Source organism: Delphinapterus leucas, chromosome 2 (genome assembly GCF_059928025.1).
Source record: "Delphinapterus leucas isolate spDelLeu-1000000601 "Yukka" chromosome 2, BTC_Dleu_Yukka2, whole genome shotgun sequence".
NCBI lineage: Eukaryota > Metazoa > Chordata > Mammalia > Artiodactyla > Monodontidae > Delphinapterus > Delphinapterus leucas.
In genome coordinates, this window is record NC_143130.1 from 25,132,214 (window position 1) to 25,143,542 (window position 11,329).

Consider the following 11,329-nt stretch of genomic DNA (forward strand, 5'->3'; position numbering starts at 1 on the left):
ATCATTAACCCAGAACTAAAATATAAACCTTTCAAATTTTCAAAACACAGGCACATGACTACAGCAAATCAAACAAAATCACTCATATTTGAAATATTTGAAAAAGTTGCAAAACAGAAACCATCACAAAACAACATGACAGAACTAAGACCACACATCTTATGGGAATAAACGTAAATGAGTCAAACTTACCTACTTAAAAAAATGCAACTTCAGACTGGAGCACAAACCATAACACAACTGTATGCTGTATACAAGAAAATGCATAAAATAGAGTGATTCTGACAGTTTGAAAATACAAGAATGGAAAAGATATACCAGGAATATGCAAACAAAAAGAAATCAGGGATCACAAACTTATTATTACTCAGGGTTGATTTCAGGGCAAAAAACATTAAATGAGGTTAAGAAGGGCATTTTATAACCATAATTTACAGTGAAGAAAAAATAGGAATATCTATGGAGAGAGACCGACTAGGTAAATCCCAGGCTGCCTCTTCACCCAGTCTGTGGCAGGAGCTGAGTAGACCAGATCACAGGAAATGGCACTCATCCCTGGGGTCCAGAGACTGGTGAACAGATGAAATAGACGTGAACAAATGTGTTTGTCCAGGCACTGGGTGAATTTTGGGAAAAGAACCCAAGCTGGGCCCATGATGGTCTGCACACCTATCCATGCAGCCCATCAGCTGGCCAGCCGTTTTCACGGTGCTTCTTTTCTTCTTGTTTTTTATTTTCCAATCTGTTATTTATTTGAATGCAGCTGCAGGACCATACAGGGGGCAGCTGGATAAGCAAGCACTGCCTGATGTTTTAGTCTGTCCTCTTATGTCAAAAGGGGTGAGGGAGCTCTCTGGGGTCTCTTTTATAAGGGCACTAATCCCATTTATTAGGGCTTCACCCTCATGACCTCATCACTTCCCAAAAGCCCCACCTCCTAACACCATCACACTGGGAATTAGGATTCAACATACGCATTTTGGGAAGGACAAAGACATTCAGTCTCTAGCACCTGGTAATTTGCACAGTATGTGAGAAGGAGCAAATCCTGTAGAAATCATTTGATAAAGACCTAGTGCTCAAAGGGAAACAGAGAATGGGAGTGATCTGCCACTCAGGGCCTGGACATAAGGAAGTGAATCTTTCCACTCCACATCCTACAAGACTGGCACCAAGCGAGGATCCACCTCACCCAAGAGAGGCAGATTTCTACTGGGAAACAGACTATTCTCTTAGCCGCTCTGGTTAGGCAACACTACCAATCTTTTGACGAGCACTAAACGGGTGATTCAGAACCCTGGTCATGTAGGGCTTACAATTTGCTTATATTACTGGCATTTGACTTACATTACCTCACCTTAATCCTCGTGTAATACGGTGGAGACCTACATTCATCAGAAATTCCCCATAGAAATTGTTTGAGAAAAAAGCAGTGAGACTGTCTCAGTCAGCCCAGGCTGCTATAACAAAATATCACAGGCTGTGAGACTTAAACAATGCACACTGATGTTCTCCCAGTTCTTGAGGCTAGAAGTCTAAGAGTGAAGTGCCGGTGGATTTGGTTCTTGGTGAGGGCAGCTTCCTGGCCTGTAGGCGGCCATCATCTCGCTGTGCACTCACACGGTGGAGAGAGACAGCTCTGGTCTCTGTCTTCGTATAAGGACACTCACCCCATCTTGGGGACCCCATCCTCACAACCTCATCTAAACCTAATCACCTCCCAAAGATACCACCTTCCAATGCCATCACATTGGGGGTGACGGCTCCAACAGGTTAGTTCTCAGGGGACACAAACATGCACCCCATGAGAGAGAGAAAAGAGCCACACTTCTCAGGGGCTCTGGATGCTTCTGGATGCTTCCTTTTGAGGGGACTGAGCGGGGAGGAGGAAGCATGGGCTGCCTGGGCCCTTCTCTCTGTCCGAAGTCAGGTGGGGCCAGGATGTGGGCTCTGGGAAGCTTCCAGAAAGGGGACAGGGCCCAGAGCAGCATGGCAGTGACAGAAGAAAAGATTTTAGCCTTTTCGCTTTCTGGAAACACTGAGGGCGGGGAGAGACGTCCATACTGGAGCCTGAGGAAACTTTCCATGTGAAAGAATGTAAAATGCTGCACTGTTTCCTGAAAAGGAAGGTATGCTAATGACCTACTTTTTCTTTTTTTGGTCAAAGTTTCCAGAGTAGGGTCCTTTGGCCCTGTTACCTCACACAGAGACTGGGCAGGGGAGGAGGAACCTTTATTTGGGTCACATTGAACAATTCTGCATGGTTGCAGTATTATCCCCATTTTACAGATGATGCCTCATGAGGTGAAATGACTTTCTCACGGGTGCAGCCAGGAGGTGAACACACACCTGAGCACCAAGGAGTACTCTGTCTCAGCTGAGGCCAGACAGGAAGGCGGCTCGGACTGAGCGTTCAGGCTGACTTAGGGGAAAAGGAGCGGGGAAGTCATTCTTGCAATAGGATGTTTCCCTCGAACATTTAAGAGACGAACTGAATTTGCTGAGTGCCTCCTCTCCACCAAGCTCTGCAGGAGAAAGAGCCCGGAGAGAGGACAGAAGGTGTCCAGCCTGGTTGTCCCCACACCGTGATGGAGGCACAGGGGGTGTGCAAAGTCCCCACTTCTGAGGCCCAGAGCCTTCGGGGGGACTCTCCAGATGGAATCAATTGTCCCCTGGGGCCTCCCTCATCGGCTGGACATCTCCAATTTGAAAGCTGTTTACTACTCTCTCCACCTCCCTTTTCAGTTGGAGTTTTGTGCATTTCCAAATCATTGTCACACATTTTAAAAAATAAATTTTATTTATTTATTTATTTATTATTGGCTGTGTTGGGTCTTCATTGCTGCACGCAGGCTTTCTCTAATTGTGGCCAGCGGGGGCTACTCTTCGTTGCAGTGCGTGGGCTTCTCACCGCGGTGGCTTCTCTTGTTGCGGAGTGCGTGTGGGCTTTAGGCACGCAGGCTTCAGTAGTTGTGGCACGCAGGCTCAGAAGTTGTGGCTCACAGGATCTAGAGCGCAGGCTCCATAGTTGTGGCGCACGGGCTTAGTTGCTCCGCGGCATATGGGATCTTCCCGGACCAGGGCTCGAACCCGTGTGCCCTGCACTGGCAGGCAGATTCTTAACCACTGTGCCACCAAGGAAGTCCAAGTCACACATTTATAGACAGCTTTTTGGTTTACAGACTGTAGATGCAGTCACCTCTGTTGGGAATTTTCTAGCTTAATCCTCAGGAGGAAATCTTTTTTTCTCCTCATCTCTGAGTTTATTAGAAACATCACTCTTGAATCTACTTCCTGTCAGTTGTAACCAGTATTCCATTTATTTTACAAACTGAAAATCTGGGGCTTAATGAGATGGAGGTATATAACCCAGGCTTTGCAATTAGCAGGAAGGATAAGCCAATTGTGGAGACTGGGGCCAGACAAGAGGCACGAGGGGGTGGGGGCCAGGGGTGAGGGAGGGCCGGTCCAGCAAGGAGAGAAAACTTATCTAGTGATACCTAGTGAAACAAGTTGTGGGATTGTTCTCCAGCAGTGCTCAGCAGCATGGAGGGAGGAGGGCAGAAATTAGATGGCAGAATTAATAAAGAAAACTAGAAATTAGCAGAGTAGATGTTCTAGAAAGAAAGGAGGCCCAGGAGGTAGTAGTTGGGATGACAGAGCCTGGAGGGGGCCTGGAGGAGTGAAATAAAGGGACGGATGCACAGAGAGGAAATGTTAGTTAAGGTGATAGTTGGACCAAAATTATAATTTGATCAAAAATTAATTCCCAGGGACCCCGTGTGTAGTGATACTTTTGATATTCCATGGAGGATGAGTTTTGTTTAATGTATCTATAAGCAGTTTTGTCCGTTTTTCAGAAAAATTTTTTTGGCTTTTTTCCCTTCAGGTTTTTCCTCTCTAAGTCATTCTCTACAGTTATCCCTGTTCTGTAATGTTGATAATAGAAAACATTTAGAAACAAACTAAATAGTCCAATAATAAAGACTTAGGGAAATTCAGTTATGTGGGGGTCACAATTTACATGCAAGGATCCCAGTTTTGTCTTAAAAATACGGAAATATATACGGAGATGGTATTTAATGGATATTTACCAATATGGTTTTCTCCAGATAAATGGGATTATAGCCGCTCTTTATTTATTTTGTTTGTATTTTTTCCCAGTAAAAAAAAAATGTTGTTAAGTGTGTAGAATTTTCTGAATTTTTAAAAAAGTTTTAATTCATTTTCTACCAATCGATGTCTGTTCTGCTTGTTTGACAAGGTTTTCCATAACTTTTACATTGCTTTGATTGGTTGAAAACTAATGCTTCCAATAAGAAATTTACGTTTTTAAAACCGTGATTTTTGTGCATGTTTTACGAGTTTAGTGTGGATAGCTTTTAGAAGTTGAGTTGACACATGCACACACCTAAATCGGCCAATGAGTTATAAAATGTCTGTATCTCTTTCCAGCAGTGAGGTTCCCATTCTTTGAGCAGTGATACCAGCTTGAGCTGTGAGCCATGACTCGTGGGGGTCTTATCTTTTCCATCGTGTCGTTGGGTGCCAACCCCAGAGTGCGTGGGCAGAAGCAAGCCTGGCTCCAGAACTTTGATCTTGAGTACAGCTTTGAGTGGCAACCTTCATGTGGTCCTCACTGTGTGATCGGGTCATCAAAGCCAGATAGGTGGCTTACGTGGCAGGATCGGGAAATGAGTTTATCTGTGATCAGAGGGTTTCGGGGGATTAGTAACCCTTTCAAGTTATACTCTCTGACTCTCTGGAGCAAAAGCATTGCAGAGAGTAGCGATGACAATTCAGTACAGAGGTTAAAACATTCATAGAAGAGTAGAGGAGAACTAGTGCTGACCATGTACTGGGAATTTTAACATAAATCATCTCATTTATCCCTAAAAACCCAGTGAGACAGGTGTTATTATGAACAGGAACTGAGGCTCAGAGAGACCGAGTAATTTGCTGAAGTTACACAGTTAGTAAGTGGCTGAACCACGATGAGAACCCAGATCTGTTTGACTCTGTCTGAGGTTAGTGTGCTACTATAACAAAATACCAGAGACTGGGAGGGTCATAAACAACAGACACTACTTCTCACAGTTCTGGAGGCTGGTTAAGTCCAAGATCAAGCTGGCGGCTAATTCAGTGGCAGGCGAGGATATTCCTCCTGGTTCGTGGACAGCCGTCTTCTCGCTGTGTCCTCACTTGGTGGAAGGGGCAAGTTTGCTCTCCAGGTTCTCTTATAAGGGGACAAATCCCATGAAGGGAGCTCCATTCTCATGACCTCATATCCTCCCCAATGCTCCATCTCCTGACACCATGATTTTGGGGGTTAGGATTCTAACATACGAATGGGGGAGCACAAACATAGCAGATACACTGTAGCAGATGGCTATCACTAGGTTCCATGTTTTTTCTTGTTTTTGTTTTCTTGCCGTACGCGGGCCTCTCACTGTTGTGGCCTCTCCCGTTGCGGAGCACAGGCTCTGGACGCGCAGGCTCAGCGGCCATGGCTCACGGGCCCAGCCGCTCCGCGGCATGTGGGATCTTCCCGGACCGGGGCACGAACCCGTGTCCCCTGCATCGGCAGGCGGACTCCCAACCACTGCGCCACCAGGGAAGCCCCAGTTCCATGCTTTGATGTCTTACAAAAAGGAAATGAAAAGCTATGGGCGTTTAGCAAGCAACTGAAAGCCAAGTTTGAAAGCCGGAGGAATTCCCTAGATGCTTATAAAGGGCCTCTCGTATCCTGAGTGAGCGGGAGGCGGAGAGCACTGAAAACCATGCCCAGTCAGCATCCCTCTTGTTTTAAGAAAATGCAAAGACCTCTTTTCCACAAGACAGAGCCATCTCCCTACTCCCTCCTAGGCCACTAGACTCTAGCTAGCGTTGAGAACCAGCATAACCTGGCCAGGGTTTTTGCCCCGAGGAATGCATATTCCAACATGTGTCTCCATAACTCTGCGGGTCAGGCCTGCCTGGCTGCCACTCCAACAACCCTGCTGTTCACTGTGGTCTTTGTACCCCCCTCATTCCACTCCCTACCCTGTCTTCTGGTGATTAAGAGCCGGCACCTGGCCGCTATTATAGGGGTATCACCTCCATTCTTATCAGTGAGCCTAGCTGGGCAGCTAACCCGGGTACTACTCAGTTTGTACCCTCAGAAATGAAGGATGGTTGACCAGGAGGCTGAGAGAAGTCGTCCCAATGAAAAGTCATGATCTCTTGCCCAATTTCCTGATCTGAGCCCGTTATCAGACCCAGAATCCATTGACCAAAGAGGAGGCTGGTTCTTCCTGCAACACTGCTGCAAGTATACATACTAATAATTCCCCCAGGCCTTCCACCAGGGGACCTGAGGTCCTTTATTTGGGCAACCGTACTGGGGAGAGAGAAATAACAAAAAATTTTGAGGATTAGTGTTGACACTGATACCTGGAGACCTGATGGGCAATCATGGCCCCCTTGTCCAAGCTGGGGTACAAGAGGACAGATAATAAATCGAGTCCTGGCCAAGGTCCACCTTACATGCACCTACCCAGTGGTGCATTTTCCCAGTTTCTGAATGTGTAATTGAGATGGACATACTTGGTTCCTTGGCCTATGGGTGAGGGCTGTTATAGTGGAAAAGGCCAGGGGGGCATTTCTGAAGCTCCCTCCTCCTGAGTCAAGATAGAAAATCAAAACCAATACCATGCCCCAATGAATGGGGAGAATGGCAGATATTAGTGCCACCCTGAAGTATCTAAAGCAAGAGCTGGCAAATCTTTTAGGCTTTGCAGGCCATGGTCTCAAGTACAACCATTTAGTTTTGCTATAGTCGCACAAAAGCAGCTATCAACAACATGTAAATGAAGTAACATTGCTGAGTTTGAATAAAACATATGTATACTGAAATTTGAGTTTCACATAATTTCCATATATCACAAAATATTATTCTTTTGATTTTTCCCAACTGCTAGCTCACAGCTTGTACAAAAATAGGCAGTGGGTTGGATTTGGCCCATGGGCCATAGCTTGTGGACCCCTGAGGGACCTAAATGATGTAGGGTGATAGTCGCCATCACACTTCCATTAAATGCACCAGTCTGACCTTAGAAAACATCAGACAGATCCTGAAAAATAACAGTAGACTACCATAAGTCAGCCAAGTAGAAGCCTCAATTGCGGCTCCCATAGCAAATATGGGGGTTTTGCCAGAGCAGATGAATGCAGCCTCAGGCACAGAACATGTGGAATTATGGTTTGGCAATGCGTTCCCTTTTATTTCAGTCATAACTAGTTGCAAGAGACAACAATATACATTTACGGTTTTGCCCCAGGGCCATGTTGACTCTCCTACCCTCTGTCATATGCTTGAAGAGATCTGGAGGGTCCAGACATCCCACAGAGCAGCCCGTTGGTACTTTGCAATCAGGCCGCTTGAGCAAGAAATGGCTGGCCTGCTGGAAGCCTTCGTAAGACATATGAGCCACAGAGAGTGGGAGATACACCCTAAAAATATCCTGGAGCATTCTGTGGGTTTGGACAAATGTGTAATGACATGGATCCATCACTATAGTTCCATACAGAGTAGTTTCACTGCCCTAAAAATCCTCCGTGCTCCACCTATTCATCCCCCACCCCTGCCAACCACTGGTCTTTTTATTGTCTTCATAGTTTTGCCTTTTCCAGAGTGTCATATAGCTGGAATCATAGAATCAAGATTGATTCTAGATCTTTCTTCTTTTCTAATATACTCATGCAATGCTATAAACTTCCCTCCAAGCACTGCTTTTCCTACATACCACAAATTTTCACCCCACCAATTGTGTTTTCATTTTCATTTAGCTCAAAATATTTTTAAAATTCTCTTGAGATTTTTTTGACCGGGTGCTATTTAAAAGTCTGTTGTTTAATCTCCACATATTTGGGGCATTTCCAATTATCTTTTTGTTATTAATTTCTAGTTTAATTCCATTGCAGTCTGAGAGCAGACATTGTATGATTTCTATTCTTTTAAATTTGTTAAGCTGTGTTTTATGGCCCAGAATGTAGTCTACTTTGGTGAATGTTTCATGTGAGCTTAATGTGTATTGAGCTGTTGTTGGATGAAGTGGTCTATGAATGTATTATATCCAGTTGATTGAAGGTGTTGTTAAGCTCAGTGATGTCCTTACTGGTTTTCTGTCTGCTGAATCTGTCCATTTCCGAGAGAGGGGTGTTAGGTCTCCAACTGCAATAGTGGATTCATCTATTTCTCCTTGCAGTTCTATCAGTTTTTGATACTGTCGTTAGGTGCATACATGTTATATTTTCTTGAAGAATTGACCCCTTTATCATTATGTAATGCCTTTCTGTATCCCTGGTAACTTTCCTTGCTTTGAAGTCTGCTCTGTCTGAAATTAACACAGCTACTTCTGCTTTCTTTTGATTAGTGTTAGTATGGTGTGTTTCTCTTCATCCATTTACTTTTAACCTATATGTATCTTTATATTTAAAGTGGGTTTCTTATAGGCAACACAGAGTTGGAAGACTTTTGATTTAATTTTAAAACCTTGAAAGGTTGAGGTGTTGGAAATATTTAGGAACAAGTAGAAGAGAGCTGAGGACTCTCACCTTTGCACTCTCCTGGTGGGCAGGTGGTGGCTCTTTAAATTGTTCCTGGTGCTATTAAAATGGTCTATACTGCTACAGCCATTTTATGACAAGGCTGTGCACATTCCAACTTTCCAGGGTTTCATCATCATTAGTAGTAACTTATTTGCACTGTGCATATGACTCAGTTCCGGGCTGAGTACAGAGAAGGAATTACAAAGGGGTATGGGGTGCACAAAGGGGCCTATGGGGTGGAGGAACCCCAAGCGCATCATTTGGGTCACTGAAATGGACATGTCACGACACACATGTAATACACCAAAATATACCCAGACACATTTTCAGGAATGGGTACCAGTTGCCATTTCACTCACTTTCTCTCAAGAGACTAGCCATACACAGGTCAGTCAGAAGGAAGTTCTAAGGGTATCTGTAGGCTAATTTATGAGCCTGGTGAAGGCTGGGTTTTTTTAACTAAGTACTGATACTTGTCACATTCCTCACCACAGGTAAAGACCCACCAGTGTGTCAGGACACCACTATTTCAAATCATCGACTAGATGACCTTAAGACCTCTTCAACTTCTGAGGCTTTACATCTAATGTCCTTTTAAGGGACAGGAAATGAGAGGAGGGTCTAGAACAGAGACATCTGAAACCTAGGAGGATAAGGTAAGGCCAGTCATTGGCCAAGTTATCGCGAGCTGACTCCTACAATATCACCTGTGTCCTCCCTCATCCACAAAGGAAGCATGCACGTTGCACAGATGGAGCACTCCCCTCTTGGACAACAAAGTCTTGCTCTTTGGGCTCTTTTCAGAAACTCTCTTTAAACAACCTCCCTCCTGTTAGCACATGCTTTCAACAGGCAACTAAAAATGTATCAGATTTAAGTTTTTAAAAATTAAATTCATATCTAGGTATCACCTCACACCGGTCAGAATGGCCATCATCAAAAAGTCTACAGGGCGGGCTTCCCTGGTGGTGCAGTGGTTGAGAGTCTGCCTGCCGATGCAGGGGACACGTGTTCGTGCCCCGGTCCGGGAAGATCCCACATGCCGCGGAGCGGCTGCGCCCGTGAGCCATGGCCGCTGAGCCTGCGCGTCCGGAGCCTGTGCTCCGCAACGGGAGAGGCCACAACAGTGAGAGGCCCGCGTACCGCAAAAACAAAACAAAACAAAAAAAACATTGAGATACTATGATCTTCATTTTCTGTTATATTAAAAAGAAAGCTACAGGGCTTCCCTGATGGCGCAGTGGTTAAGAATCCGCCTGCCAATGCAGGGGACACGGGTTCGAGCCCTGGTCCGAGAAGATCCCACAGGCCGCGGAGCAACTAAGCCCGTGCGCCACAACTACTGAGCCTGCGCTCTAGAGCCCGAGAGCCACAACTACTGAGCCTATGTGCCACAACTACTGAAGCCCACGTGCCTAGAGCCTGTGCTCCGCAACAAGAGAAGCCACCGCAACGAGAAGCCCGTGCACCGCAACGAAGAGTAGCCCCCACTCGCTGCTCATTGCACAGCAATGAAGACCCAACACAGCCAATAAATAAATAAATTGCCATCTTTCAAACAACTTTAAAAAAAAAAGTTTAAAAAAGTCTACAAATAATAAACGAGGGAGAGTGCGTGGAGAAAAGGGAACCCTCCTACACTATTGGTGGGAATGTAAATTAGTGCAGCCACCTATGGAGAACAGTATGGAGGTTCCTTAAAGCATAGAACTACCACAGGATCCTGCAATCCCACTCCTGGGCATACACTCAGACAAAACTCTGATTTGAAAAGATACATGCACCACAATGTTCATTGCAGCACTATTTACAATAGCCAGGACATGGAAACAACCTAAATGTCCATCGACAGATGAGTAGATAAAGAAGATGTGGTACATATATAGAAAGGAATATTACTCAGCCATAAAAAAGAATGAAATAATGTCATTTGCAGCAACATGGAGAGACCTAGAGATTATCATACTTAGTGAACTAAGTCAGAGAAAGACAAATATATGATATCACTTATATGTGGAATTTAAAAAAAAATTGATACAAATGGACTTATTTACAGAACAGAAATAGAACTCACAGACATAGAAAACAAATTTATGGTTACCAAAGGAGAGGGAGGGAGGGATAAATTAGAGGTCTGGGATTAAAATATATACACTAATATATATAACATAGACAATCAATAAGGACCTACTGCATAGCACAGGGAGCTATACTCAGTATCTTCTAATAACCTATAATGGAAGAGAATACAGAAAAGAATATATATATATTTATGTATATGTATAACTGAATCACTTTACTGTATACCTGAAACTAACACAACATTGTAAATCAACTATATTTCAATAAAAGTTAAATGAAAATAAAAATTACATTCCTATTCCAGCTCTGCCCACTTCTTACACACATTATCTTCAATGGACATGTGTTCCCAGATTTTCCCAGACATTCATGGCAATAATTTCTGATTTTACTTCACGGGGGCTTACACTCCCTTGCTAACTTTTATTTCAGAAGGGAATTTATTTCCGAGCTCTAGGCTTTTGTGTACTGACCACATGCATACTATTTAGTATCTCATATAAAAATGTCCTCTGTAATAAAAATTTTAAGAAAATATCTCTTACCATTTCTTTTTTTTTTAACATCTTTACTGGAGTATAATTGCTTTACAACAGTGCGTTACTTTCTGCTTCATAACAAAATGAATCAGCTATACATATACATATATCCCCATATG